Here is a 23356-nt window from a genome sequence, read left to right on the forward strand (position 1 = left end):
CCCACCCCTTTCCTCGTGACCCAGATGACTCTTATTTTTAAAAACGTCTTCATTACATCAACAAGTATCTGTTGAGCACCGCTGTGTTCTACTGGGTCCTGGAAATACAGCAGTGAATAAAAAAGAAAAAAAGAAGAAGAAATAAAAACAAACCCCTCTGTTGTCATGGAGTCTATATCGTAGTGAGGGAATCAGACATTTGAGGTCGTTTCAGAGAGGGATAAGGGCTCTGCAGGAAATAAAGCAGGAGCTGTGATGGAGACAGCCCCAGAGCGATCCTCTGAGGAGGTGACCTTTGAAGAGAGATTGGATAACAAGAAGCCAGCGTGGGAAGGAGTGTGTGTGTGGGGGGCATTGCTCCGGGCAGAGGGGACTGCAGGTGCAAAGATGCACTGGTGGGAGCCAAGGCGTGTTTGGAGATCACCTGGGCCGGTGTGGCTGCAGCGGGGGGATTGCGGGTAAGAGCGGGACCAAGTGAGCTTGCGGGGTGGGCACAGATGCCCTGCACCAGCGCTCTGAGCCCTGGGCTCCTCCTGAAAGTGAGCTGCCTGGGGCCTGCCCTCTGCCTGCAGGGAAGGCCATTGGCAAGGACCTGGCTCCCTTCTCTCTGGGGTCCCCAGGCCCAAGAACAGCCCACTCATATGGAAAAACCTCATCTCTGGGGGCACCATATAGATCGGGCACCTATGCTGAGGCTTCAGCTGGGACTCAGACGGCCTCAGGGGAAAGTGGAGGGCCGAGGTCTGCCTCTTCCCAGCCCAGGGCTTTGACATTTGCCTCTCAGAGCCTCAGTGTCCCCTTCCGTGAGATGGGCGCAATGTTGCCACATAGAGGAATGTATGTGGTGGAATACTACTCACCCAGGAAAAAAACGAAGCCTTGCCGTTTGCGACAACTTGGATGACCCTTGAGGGTGTTATGTTCAGTGAAATAAATCAGACAGAGAAAGACAAATATCAATACCATATGATTTCACTCATATGTGGAATATAGACAACTACTAAACAAACAAAAAACAAACGAACAAAAAAACCAATATGTAGATACAGGGGAGAAAGTTGTGATTACCACCAGGGAAGGAGAGGCGGGGCGGGGGTGGGCAAAATGGATACAGGGGCTCCGCCAGAGGTGGGCAGATGGAAAATGAACTTTTAGGGTGAGCACACTGGCAGGTGGGCTTCCCAGACGGCGCCAGTGGCAGAGAAGCTGCCTGCCCAGGCAGGAGACATGACAGACCCGGGTTCCATCCCTGGGTTGGGAAGACCCCCCGGAGGAGGGCATGGCAACCCACTCCAGTGTTCTGGCCTGGGGAATCGCATGGACAGAGGAGCCTGGTGGGCTATCGTTCATGGGGCCGCAGAGAGTCGGACACGACTGAAGCGACTTAGCACTCACACGCACTGTCAGATATATAGGAGTAGAAATGAGGTGTTGTACACATGAAACATCTAACGCTATGTCAGTATTTAATTTAAGAAAATAATTTAATTTGAGAAATAATGCAAAATTTAAGAAATAATATAAAAAATAAATAACTAAAAGGAGGAAGAGAGGGCTTGCTCCAGTATCTGTCCCTGTTTCCCCTCCCCAAGCAAGAGGCTGGGATTCCAGGGGCAGAGGGCAGTTGGAGCTTGCTTCTGGAGCCCGAGAGTTGTGGGCAACATGAGGCCTAATCAGCATTCCGAAGAGTGTTTTATTTATTTATTTTTTTTACTTTTTGGCCATACCAAGCAGCATGTGGGATCTTGGTTCCTCGACCAGGGATCAAACCTGTGCCCCCTACATTGGAAGCACAGAGTCTTAACCACTGGACTGCTAGGGAAGTCCCCTGAAGAGTGTTTTAAAAATCATTTTTTTTTAACCATTTCCCATCAGGCTGTGGCAGTCAGGATGGCTGTTGGTGTGGGAGGTTGGGGCCTGACATGCAGCCGGGGAGATGGGACCTGTCTGTGTCCCTGTGAGAACCAAGTGCAGGCCCCGAGGGGCAGGCCAGCTTCTTGCCCCCATTGTGCAGATGAAGAAACCGAGGCCCTGATGGGACAGGTGCTGCCCTGGTCTCCCCATCAGGGAGGGGCAGAGACGCAGGCTCAAGACTGGTCTGTGTGGTGCGTGCCCATTCACAGCCCCACCTCCTCCTGGTACCGGGCGTCTTGGGGCCGGGACAGCCATCAGAGCCAGATGCTCACGCCTGCAGGGCTCCTACACATCTGGAAAGGAAACCGGATGGAGGCCGGATCAGACCAGGTGCGACCCCTCTTCCTCCTCCCTCGGGCTGGGAGTAATTATTTGCCCGGGTTAATAGTGCCCCCTTCCCACCACCTTTCATCACAGCTTCTGGAATTGCCAGGCAGTAATTAACCCTCCTAGCACCCCTCTGAAGTTGGTACTGGAGGCAGACATGTTATTATACCCATTTTTTTACAGGTGGGTAAACTGAGGCAGGGCCCATTGAGGCCTGGGAGCCTGTGGTACCCCCATGACTCAGCAGCTAAATCAGTCTCCACTTCCTTCCCACAGGAAGCAAGAAGGCTTATCCTCCAGACACCCCTTCCCCGGGGCCGAGCCGCAGATGGGAGGCTTGGCAGGTCTTGGGCACTCCTTGTTCCTGCCCTCTCGCCTCTCAGGAGCAAGGGGCACGGGCTTGGGGCCAGGTGGAAGGGGCTGGGGCCTGACTCTGCTGTGTGGCCCTGGGCAGGTCACTGCCCTTCTCTGAGCCTCAGTTTCCCCCTTGGTAAAGGGGGGATAACCACCCCGCTTGGTGTGTTTGTTTTCCTGAGCAGAAAGCACAGGCCAGACCTCTGGTCCAGCTCCAGTCCGTCCCCTGGCTCTGGCCACACGGGCCTCCTCTGTGCTCTTTGGACACCCAAGTCACTTTCAACCTCAGGGCCTTTGCATGCGCAGAGCCATCTGCCCAAAATGTCCTTCCTTCAGATCTCTGCCTAGCAGGCGCCTTCTCCGCTTTCTCAGCTCAAATGTCACTTCCTAAACCTAGAGTCCCTCCGCCCCCCAGCCCGGCCCCAACCTCTCACTCTATTTTATTTTCTTAAAGTGCTTATGAAGGTAACTCATCATTCACCTTGTTTGTTTCCTTGTCAGCTCCGCCAGGGCAGATATTTTCATCTGGTTGATTCACAGTGTACTCTTAAGGCTCAACTCAGTGTCAGGGACACAGTAGGTGTTTAAGAAATGATTTTTGCTTTCTCCACCTCTTGCCTGGCTCTCTCCAGGGTCAGCTACTCCTTGTCAACTGAGGATGGACTGAGCTCCATTCTCTTGAAGGACTCAGGTCGCTTTGGAATCCAGGACCTTCGGTCTCGTAGCTTCCCAGGTAATGCGAGTTGAGAGCGAGACAGTTGATGAGGGGAAAGAGCCCTCCCCGGAGCAGACACCCCCTTCCCTCCTGCCCCACCCCTCCCCTGCTGCCCTGGGCTCATGGACTCACTCCAGGCCGATCCCCAAGCCAGCCACCCCCTCCCTTGGCATGTCTGTCAGCACCCTTGGGGGAAAGAATTTGGAAAGGGGAGGAAGAGAAAGAAAAGAAAGCAGGGTGCGAGGGGATGGTTCCCACACCTGTGTAAATAATTTGTCGTCTTAAAACTTGTCAAATATGCTCACCTTCAATGCCCAGTTCTTGGGCTTGTTTTCCTTGGCAAGGCCCCCACGGGAGTGGAATTTCGGCTGAAGGGAGCCCAATTGTCATCCTCTAAGCATGTTCCCAGGCCAGGGGGCCAGGGACGGCTCTGGCTGGTGCTCCACTTCCGTCCCCAGAAGTACCGGAACGTTCCTGGGATTTCGGGAGCAGCCGCCAGTCCTGGAAGCTGTCCCAGAATTCTGGAATGTTGGAATTCAAACGGCCTCCTGCCTATTTTTCAGAGGAGGAACATGAGGCCCAGAGAGGGAAAGCGGTTGGCCTGAGGTCACACAGCATGTTGGGAAAAGCTAGAGTTTTCCAAGAGAAGGTGGGATCAGTATCCATCTTCTGGTTTCTCCTCTATTGGGGTGATAGCACCCCAATTTCCTGCTGGAGAACCCCCTCTTCCCTCATCTCATTCCATGAGATTTGGGTGGGGTGTCCTAGGACCCTGTCTCCAAGGGTGGACGTGTGACCAAGTCTGGATCCATGTGATTGGTCTGGGGATGGGCGTGTAACTAAACCTGCCCAATGAAACTTGGTCCTGGGACTTTGGTTGCTGGGAATTATTTGCGAAAAGATTTGCAGTTTTTCCATTGGATGGAGAGTGAGCAAGTGAAAGCCTGGAGCATCAGGGGACTTCATAAGAGAAAAACCTGCCTGAGAGCGATCAACACAGAGCTAGACAGGGTTGGAACCCCCGGATCCAGCCGTCCCTGAAATTAGACACACTTGGATGTTTTAGTTTCAGGAGCCACTACATTTCCGGTTTTCGGCTGGAAACAGTTTGGTTTTCTGTCACTTGTGCACAAAAGGGGATGATTGACCCAGGGGAAGGGAGAGGGAAGTGCTTCCAGGCCAAGGAAGTAGCTTGTGTAGTGGCCCTGAAGCAGCAATGCCAGGGGATATTCAAGTAGCAGGGCAAAGCGAGTCATCCCCAAGGCGAGGTTAGGAGTATGTCAGGTGGTCAAGTGGGAGAAGGGAGCGTCTCCAAGCAGAGGGAATGACCGATGAGAATGCTCAGAGGGGTGACCAGCGAGTGAAGACTAACCACGTGCTGGGCTTGTGTTGGGTGCCAAGAAAAGCAGAGAAGAACGTGAAATCGAATCCAGCTACTGCTTATCGGCTCTGGCCGAATGTGGGCTCTTCTGCTTTCAGAGCTGAGCCATCACCCGCTTCCAGCATGCTGGCTGAGATACTCACGTGCTCTCTTCATTGATGTTGGGCACCATCGGGGCCACCCAACTTCACTTTATAGGGTGCAGAGCATCAGTCCACATTGGGTCACATGGTGAGAGTCATTCCCTTAGCAGATCTTTCTACAGTTCTTCCTTCACATCGTGAAGGGCAGATGCTAACCTCTCGCTAACACCCAACACTTGCTTATCTCCCTTGGTGAAAATGAGCACGTCTCAGACGTCAGACTTCTGGCATATAGTTTTCTCTAGCTAAACTTTTCAAAACTTTGTACTAAGCTATGACATATGCAGGAGAAGGAACTGGCAACCCACTCCAGTACTCTTGCCTGGAAAATCCCATGGGGTCTCAAAGGGTCGGACACGACTAAAGTGACTGACCATGACATACGCAAAGAAGCGCTCCGCTTGAATGTTCACGGCCGAGTGATTAGCACCCAGACAGACAGACCCAGAGCCGCCCCACCCCCAGAGCCCGCCCCTCGCCTCCGTCACTTCCCTTCCTGTGGGCACTGCTCTCCTGACTTCCATCACCATAGGTCAGTGTCACTTGTTTTTGAACATTGATCTTTTTCTCTTTCTATAAATTTGCCCTTTCCAGAATGTCATATAAGTGGAATCCTATAGCTCATTGATTTTTGAGGCTGGTTTTTCTTACGCTCAGCACCTTGCATTTGAGATGCGTTCATTTCATTGTGTGTTATCAGTACTTTGTTCCTTGCTATTGCTGGATAGTATTCCATGACATGGACATACCACTGACTGTTTACCCACTCACTGCTGCTGCTGCTGCTGCTAAGTCACGTCAGTCGTGTCCGACTCTGTGCGACCCCATGGACTGCAGCCCACCAGGCTCCCCCGTCCCTGGGATTCTCCAGGCAAGAACACTGGAGTGGGTTGCCATTTCCTTCTCCAGCACATGAAAGTGAAAAGTGAAAGTGAAGTCGCTCAGTTGTGTCTGGCTCTTAGCGACCCCATGGACTGCATGCAGCCTACCAGGCTCCTCTGTCCATGGGATTTTCCAGGCAAGAGTACTGGAGTGGGGTGACATACCCACTCACTAGTTGAGGGATAGATGGGCTGTTGCCAGATTCAGTGATTATAAGTAAAGCCACTTACAAACTTTTGCAAACAGGTTTTTATGTGACCATAAAATTTTATTTATCTTGGGGAAATTTCTGGGAGTAGAATTGTTGGATCACATGGTAACTATACGTGTGACTTAATCAGAAACTGCTGAACTGTTTTCCAAAGTGTCTGTGCATTTTGTACTCCCACCCGCACTGCATCAAAGTTTTAGTTGCTTCCCATCCTTACCAGCACCTGATATTGTCAGCTTTTTGTTTTTAATTTTAGCCATTCTAATAGGTGTACTCTGGAATGTCATTGTGTTGTTAATTTGCCTTTCCCTAATGACTAATGATGTTAAGCATCTTTTTATGTGCTTATTTACCATCTCTGTTTTTCTTTTCTTCCTTTTTTTCTTTTTTTGGTGTAGTGTCTGTTCAAATTTTTGTCCATTTAAAAAATCAGATTGTTTTCTTATTAATGGGTTTGGAGAGTTCTTTATATATTCTGGATACGAGTCAGTCCTTTGTAGATGTGTGATTTGCAAATACTTCCTCCCAGTCTGTGGCCTGCCTTTTTTGTTCTCTTAACAGGCAGACTTTAATAACATTGTTTTGTTTTCATTGTGGTGGTTTTTCTGGTTATCTTTGATTTATGGCAAATATTCTTTGTTCTTTTCAAATTTAGTGATCATATCAAATGTCTTCTCTTAAGATAAATTCATTTAGATAGAAAGGTAATTCAACTTGAAGAAAAATATTAAGCAAAAGGCTTCCCTGGTAGCTCAGGCGATAAGGTATCTGCCTTCAATGAGGGAGACCTGGGTTTGATCTCTGGGTCAGGAAGATCCCCTGGAGAAGGAAATGGCAACCCACTCCAGTACTCTTGCCTGGAAAATTCCATGGATGGAGGAGCCTAGTAGGCTACAGTCCACGGGATTGCAAAGAGTCAGACACGGCTGAGCAACTTCACTGGTTCACTGGTAGAAATAGTGGAAAACATACTGCACAAAAATCATGAAGCCAGGTACTTGAATAATCGAAGTGTGGGCAGCTCTGATTCATTTCATCAACAAATACGGATTGAGCACCTACTATGCTCCAAGCTCTGTCTTAGGTTCTGGGACATACAGGTGGACAAAAGTTTCTGCCCTTCTGTTGATGGTTTCTCTCCAGCGAGTTCCTCTTCATCCTTCAAAAGCCGACTTGAATGACCCATCCTCTGTTTAACATTCCCTGGAACACTCACTACATTATACTGCAATTTTCTGCTTCTGTGAGCTTCTTTCTGGGAAGGGGATATATCTGGCAGCCTCTGAGCAGGTTGCATAGAGTCTGATGCTTAGGTTCTCAATGAACAGCATCTCATGGAGTAGATGTTATTATGAGTTGCCAAAGATGGGTTTGCTGATTTTAATGATTGAAATTAGCCTGTTCCACTCAGATGCACCCAGATGTGGCCTGAAGCCCCTCCCTGCTGCAGTCTGAGCTGGTGCTCTGCAAACCAAGGTCTTTCTCCTTGGCCTTCCCTTCCACTGACAAAGACATCAAGAGAAAAAACGTCCCAAACCCAGTGCCTTCAGCTCCCCTCCTTGCTCCCCATCCAGCACCCGTGGATGTCTTCCCTGGTACTCATGATCCCACACTCACTCACCAGGCATCTCTTGGTCTGACTCGGCTCTAGGGACCATTTCACCCTGGCTCCTACCACCCTTCCTCCTGCTTCTCCACTCCATCACAGCAGCCTGCTTCTGCTCCTCCAACACACCAAGCTCATTCCCACCCCTGGGACTTTGCACTTGCTGTTCCCTCTATCTGAGACCACCCCCCCACCCCTTTCTACCTCTTTGCATGACTGGCTCCTTCTCCACATTCAATTCTGAACTTAAACTACTCCCTCCCCAGAGGCCCTCCCAGGCCATACTATCTCACTTCTACATTTTGTCCTATCAGTTCAGTTCAGTTGCTCAGTCGTGTCTGACTTTTTGTGACCCCATGGACTGCAGCACGCCAGGCTTCCCTGTCCATCACCAACTCCCAGAGCTTGCTCAAACTCTTGTCCATCGAGTCGGTGATGCCATCCAGCCATCTCATCCTCTGTCATCCCCTTCTCCTCCTGCCTTCAATCTTTCCCCGCATCAGGGTCTTTTCCAATGAGTCAGTTCTTCGAATCAGGTGGTCAAAGTATTGGAGTTTCAGCTTCAGCAGCAGCCCTTCCAATGAATAGTCAGGATTTCCTTTAGGACGGACTGGTTGGATCTCCTTGTGGTCCGAAGGACTCTCAAGAGTCTTCTCCAACACGACAGTTCAAAAGAATCAGTTCTTCGACGCTCAGCTTTCTTTATAGTCCAACTCTCACAAGCTGTAATTTGATCCTATAATTCTGTTTATTTTCTTTGTTGCACCAAGGGCTCTCATTTCAGAGTTTATTTGCATGCTCACTGGTTTCTTTCCTGTGTCCTCCATTAGAGCATCGGTACTGTGGGGGATTCTGATCTGTCCTTCCCTGTCTTTCCAGTGCCTGAGGTATAGTAGATGCTCAATAAGCTTTTGTTGAATGAATGAATGAATGAATGATGTCTCCTTTGAGGCTCACTCAAGCAAAACCGAGTCCTTTAGCCCACGTGACAGGCTGACGGCTCTCCACGCTCCTTCAGGGTGGACCTTCAGGGTGGACCACATGTCTTCCTCTTCCTCCTGGTCCCCATCAGGCCCCTGCGGCCGGCCCAGTGCCGAGCACTACCTACTGGGTCCACCAGGCTCGTGTCCTGCCAGCTGGGGCATTCCACCTTCTTGGAGCCATCCTGTTGGGAGGCGGTCCTCAGGGCCTCACCCACTGTGGACTGCGGGAGGGGCTGGAGCTAGCTCTGTAGGCTCCGAATCACACCAGCTCCCTGCGAGAGTCATTGCAGCTCCCTCTGTCCTGGTTCTGTCACAAGGAGGGCAAGGCTCCACTTGAGGCCTGTGTGTCTTTCTCATTTCCTAATACTTCCTTCATTTTAAGAAACAGTGTGTGCATGCAAGCTCAGATGCTTCAGTTGTGTCCGGCTCTTTGCAACCCTATGGACTGTAGCCCGCCAGGCTCCTCTGTCCTTGGGACTCTCCAGGCAAGAATACTGGACTGGGTTGCCATGCCCTCCTCCAACGGGATCTTCCCAACCCAGGGATCGAACCTGCGTCTCTTTATGTCTACCTGCATTGGCAGGTGGGTTCTTTACCACTTTGTATAATATGCTGAATAGCTTCAATTTATAGCAAGTGCCTTAGGTTGGGTCCCTCTAGAAGCAGATCCCCAAGAAAATAATTCAAAGCCAAGTAGTTTATTTGGGAGATGATCCCAGAAAACTCTGGTAGGGTTATGGGAAAGTGAGCCTAGGAGGTAGGGGTCGGGGGAGGCCTCCAGTGCAGAGAATATTGTCGGGGCGCCTGGGGCTCCACCTGTTGCAGAACTCCGAGAAATGGTACAGAAGCTGATAACCTTGGATTATCCAGTGGGGGTGGGGGGGGGTGGGCGCTGCCAGGGAGCTGAGGCATGGATCCACCTGCTCCTGCCGCTCCTTGGTTGGGGGCAGCTCCCTGGAGTGTTAATTCCCAGAATTTCAGGTCTCCTGCAGGTGGGCAGAGCCCATGGTTAAAGGGGGTAGGTGCTGGCAGCTGGAATCCAGTTTATGTTCATGGGAAGTAAGCAGGAGGGGAGCTGGGCGAGGCACCAACAGAAATGCCTTGCACTTGATGCTGGTTTCTCATATAAAGCAGAGATCAAATGTTTCCTTTACAATGAAGTTTAAATAAAAGTTGAAAACATGAGTCGGCTTAAAGAGAAAGAGTAAATAGTGTATGGGGGAAGTGTGAATGTGGCAAACACTGCCACTTCTAAGGGCATTTAAAGCCTTTCACTTCCCTGGTGGCTCAGACGGTAAAGAATCTGCCTGCAAGGCAGAACATCCGGGTTCGATCCCTGGGTCAGGAAGATCCCCTGGAGAAGGGAATGGCAACCACTCTAGTATTCTTGCCTGGAAAACCCCATGGACAGAGGAGCCTGGTGGGCTGCAGTCCATGGAGTCGCAGAGTCGGACACAACTGAGCGACTAACACTTTCAAAGCCTTTAACAAGCAGACGTGTCTTCTTGGTGACCCACCCACACGGGGATACAGAGACCAGCCTTTCCTCCCAGCACACCCACCCCTAACACTGCTCTGGATTCCTGGGAATCTTGGAAATGAGCCACGAGGCTTGAAGCCCTTTGACTTGGGGTCTGTCACTTAATATCTCTAGGCCTGTCCATGAAAAGGGTAGGTTCCAAAGTCATGTGAAAGAAGAAATGTGCAAAAACAGCCAAGACAGCTCTGAGATGGAAGAACTAAGAGGGAGGGCTTGTCCATCCAGACTTTAGGATCTATGGCAGAGGTTTAAAAAGTAAAACTCTATGGTAGTGGCAGGCCTGCCTGCTAAGTCAGTTCAGTCGTGTCTGACTCTTTGCGACCCCATGGACCGTAGCCTGCCAGGCCCCTCTATCCACGGGATTCTCCAGGCCAGAACACTGGAGTGGGTTGCCGTGCCCTCCTCCAGGGGATCTTCTGGGATCAAGCGCACATCTCTTAAACTTCCTGCATTGGCAGGCGGGTTCTTCACCCCTAGCCCCTCCTGGGAAGCCCGGTATTGGCATAGACACGGGCAAACACATCAAGGGAATAGAACAGAGTCCAGTTAACTAGCCCAGGTGTCACTTGCCCTGCTGAAGGGATGTGAAAGGGTTTGAGGAAGGGGAGACGCGAGTTAGCATGGAGTTCTCTGGATTGGGCCTGGGCTGGGGCAGTAGCTGCCCAGCAGGTTCCTGTCGCTGGCCTTCCCCTGGGATCCACCTGCGGAGACAGCCTCACGGGCCACACGCTCCCTATGTCTGCCCTGGGAGTCTCAGAAGCCTCCAGGGCCTTGCGCCCTTCGGAGTTCTCTTTGATTCTTCTGATTAACCCGCAGAGACAGCCGCACGTGGGTGCTGGCAGGCCTTTCCCAGGTCTCCGAAGCTTGCTCATCTCCTTTTAGGAGGCAGAGCAGACCTCAGCCCGGAGCCCGCAGCCGGCCACAGAATCCAGCTAGAGTTTAACAATATTTCTTTGTGATCATTGCTTTTGAGGTTATGTTTTGTCTGTAGAACAGTAACTGTACAAATTTTCCTTGAAAATTTTACTGATACATGCTACAAAGAGGATGAACCTCCATAACATCATGCCAAGTGAAAGAATTCAGATCCTGAAGGTCACCTCTGGCACGATTCCCTATGAAATACATAGAATAGGTAAGTCCGGAGAGACAGAAAGCAGAATGGTAGTTTCTCAGGACTGGGGTGCAGGGCTTGAGAGGGCTGCTTCATGGTACCGGGCTTCCTTCTGGGGTGATGAAAATGTTTTGCAGCTAGTGAGAGATGGTGGTTGCATAACCCTGCGAATACCATTGTGACTAGCCCATGAATTGTTCATTTTAAAGTGGCTAATTGATGTTACGTGAATTTTACCTCAGTAAATGATTTTTAAAAAACCAACCAAGCAAAGGAAAAAAAAAATCATTCATAAAAAGTGTGAATGACTTTAAAGATGACTTTTCAGCGAGGTTTAGGAGACATTGGCTGAGGGAGCTGACCTCACCCCCAGGCCTTGGCCCCTGCCGTGCCCAGGTGTGGAATGCCCCCTCTGTGCACTGATGGAATGCTGCCCATCCCTGGGAGCCAAGCTGCAGCCTCAGCTCTGCAGGAAGCCCTCCCTGACTACGCGGGCCCGTCCAGAGGTCAGAGCGGTCAGGTGGGCCCAGTCCTGCAGCTGTGCAGACCTTGGTGCAAATCCTGTTAGTGGGGAGGAGTCTTCTAACTTTGGACACACTGCTTCCTTCACCTCCCCAAGAGGGCCTCAGTTTCCTCATCTGTCAAATGGGGGTTCACAGTTCTTCTTATCTCACCAGGTTGAGTTAAGCCTACATAGAAAGCCAGCAGACAGGGCCTGGTGCAGCGTGGATGCCCTTGGTTCACCCCTGGCTTTGAGCACCGGTCACATCATACTGATTTATGTACCTCTCGTTTCCTGAACTGGAAGCAAGGGTGCAGTCTTTGTCATCCCTGTATCCACAGTTCCCACAGAGGGCTCAGGCGTAAGTCTTCAGGAAGGATGTGTTGATTGATGCCCAAAGGGATTCCCCGAAACCCGCCTCTTCCGCCCACCTTCAGGGTCCCCACCTGTCGAGCTCCTGTCCTCACTCACCTGGACCACTGCGGGCCACCCAGCTCTGTGCTCTACTCCTCACCCCCATCCATTCTCCACGTGCAGCCAGAGGTCTCATCAAAACCTGAGTCAGCCCATCCCTCTGCTGCTGTGAGCCGTCCTGGGGTTCTCCTCCCATCTAAAGTCTGAAGCCCTCCTCGCGGCCCGCCAGGGCCTGCGTGATCTGGCCATCTCTCCCCTGCTCCTCTAAAACCCTGGCCTCCACCACTGGGCTTTTGCACCTGCTGTTCTCTTTCTTGAGGACACTCTTCCCCAGATATAGCGCCCACTTCCTCCCCTCCTTCAGGTCTCGATTCAAATGACTATTCCTGTCAAGGGAGATTTTCCCTGGCTTCCCAGACCTCACTGGACACCAAAGCTCTCTTCCTCCCCTAGGAAAAGCCCCTGGCTGGGGTCCTGGGTCCCAGCCGCACGTGTCAGGAGAGGAGAAGTTCCTGGGCCTCGCCCTGGACTTGGGGCCCCGGGGTCAGCCGTGGAGGTGAGCAGCACCAACTGTACCTGGTGTAGAGCCCCTGCCCGCCCGCCCTCCGTGGGAGGCGCCCTGCCCAGCTCCCACAGGCTTGCAGGGCACAGATGGGAAAGTTCCGCGGCCTCCTCCTCTTACCTGACGAGGGCTGACTCAGACCCTCACCCCTGGCCAGAGGGAGCCGCAGCCACCCCGCCCGGGCCCTTGATGGGAAACCGCGCTGCCAGGGCCTGGCTGGGCCCAACCCTGACTCACGGCACCCCGCCCAGCCTCTGCCACTGGGAGTCACACCTCCCTCTAGCCAAAGACGCTCCGGCTTCGCTCCCGGGGAGCGTTCCCCTCCACGCCTTTGCCCCAGCAGTGCCCTGGCTGGCAGTGACCTTCTATGGGGAGCCTTCTGTTCCTCTGAGCCCAGCCCAAAGGCCATCTTCTGGTGGGGAACGCCAGAGATTCCTCTGGCCAGGAAAGCGAAGGGGTCGTGGGAGAGGTGGTAATGATAGTAGTAATAATAATAATGACTCTTATACAGTAATAAGAGTAACTAGTCATGCTTGCGCTGTGCCAGGCACTGTAGGAAACACTTCATTGTATTAATTCATTCAACCTTCACAATAATCTTCTGGGGTAGGGACTTTCATTTTCCCAAGGCACAGAGTGGTTAGTAATCTGCCCGAAGTTACCAGCTGGAAAGTGCGAGAAGAGCGACTTGAATCTCAGGAGTCTGGCTCTCACACCGTCATTCTCATCTCCCAGACCTGGAAAACCCAGCGGAGACCCCTGAGGGAGCCGGGAGGGAGGAGGTCCAAGTTCTGGGCTCGGTCTCAGTTGCCCTTCACCCACAGTGGGCACAGGCCCTGCTCTTCAGGGTACAGGTGGTCTTTGCTCCCTCCATGAGGGTGAATCCTTGGAACACGGTCTGGGCAATCCACAACAGTGGTGGAAAAGGCATTTACATGTACAGAGCAAGGACTACGGCCTGGACACTTAACCCATTTACCTCCCAGCAGCTGCATGCAGTGGGGGCAGTTACTAGCATCTGTTTTATGGAGGAGGAGACTCAGGCCCAGAGCGTAATAAGATTTGCTCAATGTCACAGAGCTAGGATATAGCAGATGCTCGAGTTAAACCCAGAATTGTTCTGACACCGTAAGGCCAGAGTCCCTCCTGCTGAGTGGGGACATGGCATCTCAGCGAGGAGCAGGGCAGGGCCCAGATGTCAGAAAGAGCCTGGAACTTCAGTTCGTGTTGCTGTCTTACTCTAGCATCCTACCAATGTCCACCCATTCATTCATTCATCTGTCCATCCACCCACCCATCTTCCATTCACTTATCCATCCACTCACCCTTTCATCCATCCATCCGTCCATCCATCCACCTACTCATCTACCCACTCATCTACCTTCCAAGCATCTATCCATCCAGCCATCCTTCCATTATTGTCTGTCCCTTCCATTCAGCCTCCATCCATCCATCCAGACTTCCATCCACCTGTTCTTCTGTCCATTTTTCTATCCCTTTTACCTTCTGTCTGTCTGTCCTTCCACATGCATCTGTCTCTCCATCATCTTAAACAGTATCTGTCTATCCATCACCCATCTATTCTTCTATACATGCATCCATCTCTACATCCATTCATCCACACATCTCACAGATGTTTATTTAACTGATGGCTACTATGCCCAAGCCTTCAGATCACTGTGCCTTGAGCCAGGAGAAACATACCTAATTAGGTTTCTGTTTATTTGCTGTTCCAGGAAAGCTAATTGAGGGGTTTGTAAACAGCCCTTTGATGGCTGGAGAGTTACTTAAGAGGACAGTTAAATAAACAACTGCTGGGTGGAAACAGTCAGGGCTGGTACACAGCGGGTCCAGAGCCATGACCTGCCTTGCACAGCAGGAGGAGGGCTGAGCTCCAGACAGTGTAGAGGCTCTGGGTTCAGAAAGGAAGTCAGAATAATGGGAACAGTGGCAATAACACCCACCAAGTGTGGAATGCCTACAGTATGCCAGATGCTATGTTAAGCATAGTTCTTACAGAAACTCCACGTGATGGAAACTATGATCCCATTTATGGATGGGGAGACTGAGGTTTGGGGAGGGACATCCATGTGCTCAAGGCCAGAGAGCTGGGAAGTAGCACAGTCAGGACATCAATCTGTCTGTGTGCAGCAATTATGGTAATAATAGCACATAATTATATAGCATTCACTAGATTCTAAGGCATTGTTCTAAGAATCCCACTAAATACACAACTCTATGATGTCGCTACTATCATCAATACCATTTTACAGGTGAGAAAGTTGAGGTTGAGAGGCTTAAAGTAATTTGAAAAAAATTACTCAGTTGCTAGAATTTTTTAAAGAGTAATCTGGACTCAGAGTCTTACTCTTCACCGTGTTATGCAGTGGATTACGCCTTCTGTGCATTTAACTTAGAAAGATCTAGCCATACACGATTGGCTAAACACTTTTTTAAAATCATTTTTTTTTCACTTTTTCTGTTTTATATATCTAAAAATACTGTGAAATTATAACTTGTTATGTCTTTTTAATTGCTTAGTTCAGGGGTTGGTAATCTTTTTCTATAAAGCTAGTGGATAATGAATGTTTTGGGCTTTGTGGACCATATGGTCTCTGTTGCAACTACTCACCTCTGCTGTGGTAGCTGGAAAGCAGCCACACACAATATGAAACTAATGGATGTGGCTGTGTGCCAATAAAACTTTATTTACAAAAACAGGCGGAGGGCCGGATTTGGCCCAAGGGCTGTAGTCTGCCAACTGCTGACTCTGTGCATTTAAAATGTATCTGTATTCACCAAACCATGTGCTCTTGCCTTTTCATGAACAACAAAAGATTTTCAAGGATACCTTAAACCATTGCTCAGTTCCACCTCCAGACCATTTGCTCACATATGCCCTATACAACATTTGCCCCTTTGTCAGCTAGTGGCACCTTCTGAAGGAAATTTGCAAATTCTTGGCATTAAACTAATTCCTTTATTCATGTAGTCAACAAATGAATGACAGTCTTAAGAGGTGGTCAGCCTGGCTGACTCCCCACTAGGGACTCTGAGAATACTAAAGGACACAGGATTTACTCTTCTCCACACCAAGTTTTGTAAACTTCTGGTTTGGGGGAAAAAAAAAAGTAAAATAGAAGTTAAGTAGTCCTATGACTGTGGCTCTAATACTATTTCCTATTGGTGACAAGAACAAGGAAATGAAAGGATGACTGGTAGAGATATTACAAAATGTCCTCAGAGCTAGTGGGAACAAAACCGAGTGAGGTCAGAAAGATCCCCTTTCCTCTTTATCCCCACCCCCTTTGCCTCAATGTTGATTTCCCAGCCTCAGAAAAGTTGTGAGCCTGGGGGAACAGCATGTGTTCACTTCCAAGTCTAAAGACCAATGACAACCTGGGTAAAAATATTTGCAACATAAACGTAGACAAATGATTTATTTCCATAGTAGCTAAAGAATCGCTGCAGAGCAATAAGAGAAAAACCCCAAAAGCTGACCCCCTAGAATAACAGCGTAAGTAGATGGAAACAGGCAACTTAGAGAAACAGAAATACATATGGCAAATAGACACGCAAGATGTCCAGCCTTGCTGGTAATCAGGCAAATACAAACTAACAAAAATTAGACAAGGTTTTTGAGTCCTCCGTGTGTCAAAAATAAAAGACTGATAATGTAAAGTATTCAGGAGATCGTGGGAAATGGCCATGCATATTCTTCTGGTCCAAGTATGAATTGGAACAGTCTCTCAGAAAGATAACTTTACAGTATACAGTAATACTGTAAGTTCATGTTTTTTAGAACTCAGGAATTCCATTGTTTGGCGTCTCCTTTAAAGAAACATCAGGCACAAGGAATATGTGCCAAAATGGTTACTGGAAACAACCTAAATAGCTGTTGGTGGGGGAAGGGTTAAGTACCTTGAAGTGATCTAAGGACTCCCCATCCTTTGAGGCAGACCCTACCCACTCCCACCATTGATGGTGAATCTGCTAGATGTCCACACTTCCCAGTCTCCTTTGCAGCTTTGGGGTGGTCACATGACCTGGGCTCATCCAATCAGACACACCTACCCAAACTTGGAATGAGGGGTAGTCCAGAGGCAGCAGAGAGGTCTTACCGGATCTAGTCCTATGGTTGGGGCACTATCCCTGCTAACTTTGAAATCTGGTTCTTCAACTCTCTTAGACTCTCCCAACCCCAAATTTTAATTTGAGCTTTTAAAAAAAATTTATTTTTTAATTGAAGGATAACTGCTTGACAGAATTGTGTTGGTTTCTGCCAAACATCAACATGAATCAGCCATAGGTATACATATGTCCCTTCCCTAATGTGAACTTTTTCCTCAAGTGCAGAATACATGCAGAAAAATGCACAGGTCATAAGTGACAATGTGAGGAATCTTCCTAAGTGAGCGCATCAAGGCCACATCAAGACGCAGCGTTCCCGTTTCCCAGAAGCTCCCCGCTGCCCTCTGCCAGCGATGACTTCCCCGCAGGTAACCGGGGGTGGTGTGTCTGATCTAGTCCTTTGCTTGAATAGAATTAAATGATGTGTTTTCGTATCTGGTTCTGTCTCCTAATGTTGATGTCTTTGAGATCCATCTATGTTGTTGCATGTGGTTGCAGGTCATTCATCCTTATTGCTGGGCAAAAGGCCATCATCTGGATGTGGCTCAGTTCATTCATTCCCTCTCCTACAGATGGGCATGTGGGTATTTTCTAGGTAGAGACTGTTGATGAATAAGGCTGCTCTGAACATTCTTGTGTACATCTTTTGGCGAACATCTGTCTACATTGCTGTTGAGTAATAGACCTATTGCTAGGTCATGTGGTGAGGGTATGTCTCATTTGATTAGAAATCACCAGCTTTCCAAAGTGTCTGCATCATTTTGTGTTCCTACCAGGCATGTATGAGTTTCTTCTGGATGTTCCACCTCCTCATCAACTCTTGGTATTTTCTGTATTTTTCATTTTAGCCATCCTAAGTGGTATCCCGCTGTGGTTTTAAATTGCATTTCCTGACAATCAATGATGTCAAGTCCCTCTGTGTGTTTATTGGTTGTTTTGCTTCTCCTTCGTGAAATGTCTGCTTGACTCTGTCTTTTGTGTCTGTTTGATTGATTGTTCTTTTTTTTTCCCTAAAGTACTTGTAAGAGACTGTGTCTCTGTTTAGTTTTTTTAAAAGATATTTATTTATTTATTTACATGGCTGCGCCTAGTCTTAGTTGTGGCATGCATGACCTTTAGTTGCGGCATCTGAACTCTTAGTTGCAGCCTGCTAACTCTTATTTGAGGTGTGTGGGATCTACTTCTCTGACCAGGGATTGAACCTAGGCCCCCTGTACTGGAAGCATGGAGTCTTAGCCACTGGACCACCAGGGAAGTCCCCTGTGTCTCTTTAAATTACTGTAACAGGAGGGTTTTGCAGGAAAAGAAAATCAATAGGAGATGATCTATTTATTATCGATCTGTCTGTCTGTCTGTCTATCATCTAGCTTTAGGAATGCAGTTATGGAGGATGGCAAGTCTGAAATTTGTAGGCAGGCTGGCAGGCCACAAACTCAGGGAGGATTTCTATATTATAATCCAGAGACAGAATTCCTTCTTCTCCAGGAAACCTCAGTTTTCACTCTCAAGGCCTTTAACTGGTTGGCCCACCCACATTATGGAGGATACTTGCCTTTACTTAAAATCAACTGAGTGTAGATGCTAACCACACCTACAGAATACCTTCACTAATGTTTGACCGGACAACTGGCACAATAACCTAGCTAAGTCGACACATAAAATTTAAACATCCGATTACTCAGAGTTATTTACGCTGTTTGCAACTTGGGAGCCCAATCTAGTCCACCATTTACATAAACACACACACACACATGCACGCATGCTTGCACACACACAATATCAACGGCAGTGTTATGCATTTCTATGTGTGTACGTGTACAAGAATGAGTCTGGGAGGACACAGCCAAACCTGTTACATGACCACCTCAGGGAGTGTCTGGATTGAAGGTCAAAGGGAATTTTAACCATAAACAGTAACAGTAAAGAAAAAAATTAAAGAGTATAATAATGTCCATTATGAAATTAAAGTTAATTTTCAAGCGGGAAAACATTTTTCAAAAAATAAAGGAATCATTATGTTCCCATTATTCATTCAGCAAAAATGGACTGAACACCTGCTCTGTGCTCATGGCTGGAGATGCAGAGGGTAAGACCGGCAGCCTCTGTCCCGGGGCGCTGACGTCAGAGCGGAGGCGGCAGGCAGCGAAGAAGCAAAGACCTGGGCAAGGAACTTCAGAGGGCGCTTGGGAGGACTCTGCAGGAAGCCAGCGAAGAGAGGAGGAATGAATGGGGCTGTGGGGTTGTGTTGCCCTGATGGTCAGAGAAGGCCTCGCTAAGGCCACCTTTGAGTCCTGCAGGAGGGGGAGCAGCTGGCTTGGGAAGGAGCAGAGCAGGCGGCCAGCCCCGCAGGTGTGAAGGTTCTAAGGCAGCGATGGATCCGACGAGGCATGAGAACCCGAGCAGTGCGTTTGGGAAGGGAGGTTGAGAGGGGGCCCAGTGGTGGACGTGGGGGAGCCCGCAGGAGGCCCCGCTGCCTATCCCAAGACGAGTTCTCTGCCGATGCCGAGCTGCCTGTCTCGGGGAGGGGGAGGCCTCGGAGCTGCTCGCAGGGCCTTATCCCCACGCCACTCCAGCAATCCCTGCAGGATGAGACCCGAGCTCTGGAGATCCTGTCCCCAGGCCTCGCTAAGCCAGCCCAGGCCGGCAGCACCCCGAGGGACATCCCAGGGCTTTACTCTCTCTGCCTCTGAATGGGAGGGTCAGCAAGATCCACCATCACTGGCTCACTGAACCATAATGTAACAGGGACGAGGAAGGTAACCAAAGAGATGCTTTCCCTGCACCATGCCTATGGCTCCTGGTAAGAGCCCCAAGGGGTTGAAGGTATTATTATTATTCCCATTTTATGGCCCCGAACACTGAGGCACAGAGAGATTAAAAACCCTGACCCCAGGGTCTGCTTTCTTCACTCTTGCAGTCTGGAACCCAGCTCTTCTGGCTCTCAGGCAAGAGCAAGGCCATCTTTTTTTTTTTTTTTTTTTGAATGACAGAGCCCTAGATGGAAAAGGACAACCCCATCTAGACTCTCTTTACATAGATGGAAATTCCAAGGTCTGGGGAGAAAAAGGAACCATTCCCTGACTATACAGAGCCAGAGCGGGAGCTGGGTCTCTCTGTCCGCAGGACCCTTGCAGTTTTACCCCCTTATTTACCTCTACCTTCCTTCTTTCAGTGATGGTTAGACTGGCCTCTAGGGCTTCTCTAGTGGTTCAGCTGATAAAGAATCTGCCTACATTGCAGGAGACCCAGCTTTGATCCCTGGGTTAGGAAGATCCCCTGGAGGAGGGCATGGCAACCCACTCTAGTATTCTTGCCTGGAGAAGCCCATGGACAGAGGAGCCTGGTGGGCTATAGTCCATGGGGTTGCAAAGAGTTGGACACGACTGAAGTGACTTAGCATACACGCAGACTGGCCTCTAGGCTGTTCCTTCAGTATGCTGATCTCAATCCTGCCTCAGGGCCTTTGCACTTGCGGATCCCCTGCCAGATCTGGTCCATCATTTCTTTTATGCCTTCCTTTTCCACTCCATTGACAATAGCCCTGCACTCACTCTTCCTATTTTGATTTATTTTTTGGCCTAGTTTTTTTTTTTTTTTACCCTCAGTCATTTTATTAAATATATTGTTTATGATTCATCTCCCTTCCTAGAATATCAGCCCCTTATGGGTAGGGACTTTATTCACAGCTGTTTTCCCAGTACCCAACCCAGGGCCTGGGCCTCCATAATGCTCAATATGTGCTTGTGGAAAGGATGGGCAGATAGATGGATAGATGACAGATGGATGGATGGATGGGTGAGAGATGGATAACAGACGGATGCATTGGTAGGTAATGGATAGACAGACAGATAGATAGATACATAGGTGGTGGATGGATGAATGGATGGGGGATGGGTGGACAGTTCCCCCAACATGATTTCCCAACCCTGGGCTCCGGGTCTCCCACTTGGCTGTTCTGACTTGTCTCCTTTGGCTCCAGGCCTGAGCCGGCAGCTGTGGGGGCTTCCACAGGATCAGGCAGGAGCTGCCATTTCTCATCCTCCTCTGTGGCTGGGCAAACAAAAGCCTTTGTTCTCCCTTCCCAGCCTGGCCCCCCTACAGCCCCGGGTGGGAAGTTGCTGGCAAGTCAGCGACTCAACTTTGCCACAACTAAATTTTGAGGCTTAACCTGCCACGCTGGGCCCAGGGGATCCTGTGGTCCATACTGGCGCTGGGCATACCGGGGGTGTGATGGGGGCACCGTGGCCACAGCCCAGAGATGATTCCTACCTGGGTGGGCCCCAGAGTCTTCTGGAGACCTTGGGTTTTTGGAGGTGGGTGGGGGAGTTACAAGATGAAGTTGGCCCTGGGCTCTCTACAGACAGCTCAGGACAGGGTTTCCTCTCGTCCCTCAGGGCTGTCCCCACAGGGCAGAGGGGCAGAGAAGGGAGCCTCAGTGGTGGTGCAGTGGGCCCGTGAGGGTGGTGCCATCACAGAACCCACTGCACAGAGGAGGAAACTCAGGCCCAGAGAGAGAGTTAGCGTGCCCTGCTGAAAGCCAGACTGGATGGGCAGTCGTTACCCAGCTGGGCTGTCTCTGCCAACCAAAGACAGTGGCTTTTGGCCAGTTTCTTCCTGCCTTTGTCCAGGTCAGACTTGAATCTTGTTCAGATGAACCCCAAAGCCAGTGGATTGTGGGCGCAGTGACTGGAGAACCTGGCAACCTTAGCCCGCCAGCCTCACCAGCACACCCTTGAGGAATCTGAATAAACAGCTCACTTCCCTGTCTGCTCTGGAGCGGGGTCCCACTTCCCGAGCCGAAAAAGCAGGAAGAAGTCCGGGATCCTAGCGTGGCAGCTGAAGTCCATCCACGTGACTGCTCAACCTCCTCGCCATACGGTACCTTGTGCAGCGGGTGTCGGGAATCGTCCGCACGAACCACGTGCTTTCCAGCCTCTGCCTTGGACCCTGCTGTCTCCTCCACCGAGGATGCTGTCCTGGTCTGAGTTCTTCCAGAAACAGACCCTGAGACAGGATTCAAGTTCAAGGAGTATATTCGGAAAGTGATGCCAGGAAGTCCCCATAGCAGGGTGGGTGAGCAACACAGGGAAGGAAGCAAATAAAACACGTGCTTATCGGGCCAGCAGCGTCCGGGCGGATCTCAAACCTACTCAGGGAGCCAGTGTAGAGCATGGACCCCAGATTTTTTCCAGCCAAGGGGAGAGAAAACCAACCGTGTATCCGCCAACACCCCGTCAGTGGTCAACTGAGGGCTCATTCCAGGGCACCAGCTTTCTGGAACTTCTGGCTGTGCAGATGCCCTCAGCCAGACCAAAGGTCTCAGGTAGAGAGAGTAAACATAGGTGTTTGCAGCGAGCGGGAGTGTTCATCTGGGGGATTTACGTGGGCACCCACAGCATTTGCTACAAGTATTTATTGGTTCCTGATCTTTTTCTAGTAGATTCCTATTCATCCTTTAAAACCCATCCTTCACTCTCCCAAGGGAGATTTCCCTAACCCTCTTAAATCAATTACTTCACCCCATTCCTTGTATGCATGTCTAGTATTAGCCTTTATCACAGAGGGTTGTAATTACCCTTTAATACTCTGCTTGTCCCACTAGGGAGTGAGCAACTTGAGGGCAGGGACTACATCTTAGGATGTAGAACGTGCTGTTTGGTGTCGCGAAGTTTGGAGTTCCAGTCTCTTGGCCGCTCTGAAGCTAACTCTGGTCGCCATCTCCGCGTCCCCAGGACTTGGCTATTATGGGCCCTCAGTAAACATACAGGCAAAGGAATTGAAATTCCGTTTTTAACTCACTGACATTTCTTCTTTCCGGGACGTTTGGTGTTTTGATTATGGAGATTTTGGTAAGCAAGTGAGTCTCCATCTGTGTTATTCCGTCTCAGAATCACTCCTACAGAGCATTTAGAAAACTTCAGGGTCTGAGGCCCCACCTTGGAGATTCAGATTCAGTCACTGGAGCTACTGCATTAAACTTCGATGATAATAGGAAGCCTCAGAGACATTTCCCCCACTTCAGGGGTGCTCATGGAGAAAGCTCATCACAATGTCAGACATGAATGTGGAGAGGGTAGGCGGGAGCAACCTGGAGTCTGGGCTGGGAGAAGGGACACAGAAGTAGGGAGGACGCAGAAACCAGAAATGAGAAGCAATGCGCCAGGTTCACACACAGCCGTGTGGTTAGAGCTGGAAGGCAAGCACAGTGCCGGGTGGAAAGGAAAAAGGCAGGCTGATGGTTGATCTCTGCACGGTGTGCGCTGCTCAGATCCCCAGCAGACCCCGCCGTCCCCCGGGTGGGGTTCTCCAACCTGCCCCTACAAGCCACTGCAGCAGGATCTCTGGGGTGGGTTCCAGGAACCGATACTTTAAGGATGTGAAGCTGGGGTGGAGAACCGTGGAGCGCCGGAGTATGAGTATCTCAGTTCCATGTCCTGATCTGACACCAGGACTCACGTACCCAGCAGTGATGGGATGAGTGTGTGCACGAGTGGAGGGCGTGTGTCAGAGTCACTGTGCTGGCAGCTTCACGTGCTTCGCCTCACTCTTGTCCCAGATAGCCTCTGGTGGTACATAC

General features: G+C 50.0%; 2 long non-coding RNA genes across 2 annotated transcripts; one reads left to right on the forward strand and one right to left on the reverse strand.

Annotated features, from left to right (window-relative positions):
• Positions 1-1880: 1880 nt before the first annotated feature.
• LOC122448851 lies at positions 1881-3869 on the reverse strand. Its single transcript, XR_006271787.1, has 3 exons — positions 3616-3869; positions 3077-3320; positions 1881-2207 (listed from the first exon to the last, which is right to left on the reverse strand). It is a non-coding gene; the product is annotated as an uncharacterized LOC122448851 (long non-coding RNA).
• Positions 3870-9055: 5186 nt separating this feature from the next.
• On the forward strand, positions 9056-18950 carry LOC122448850. Its single transcript, XR_006271786.1, has 3 exons — positions 9056-9099; positions 17005-17147; positions 18816-18950. It is a non-coding gene; the product is annotated as an uncharacterized LOC122448850 (long non-coding RNA).
• Positions 18951-23356: the final 4406 nt, after the last annotated feature.

This window comes from Cervus canadensis, chromosome 10, assembly GCF_019320065.1.
Source record: "Cervus canadensis isolate Bull #8, Minnesota chromosome 10, ASM1932006v1, whole genome shotgun sequence".
In the NCBI taxonomy this organism is placed as follows: Eukaryota; Metazoa; Chordata; class Mammalia; order Artiodactyla; family Cervidae; genus Cervus; species Cervus canadensis.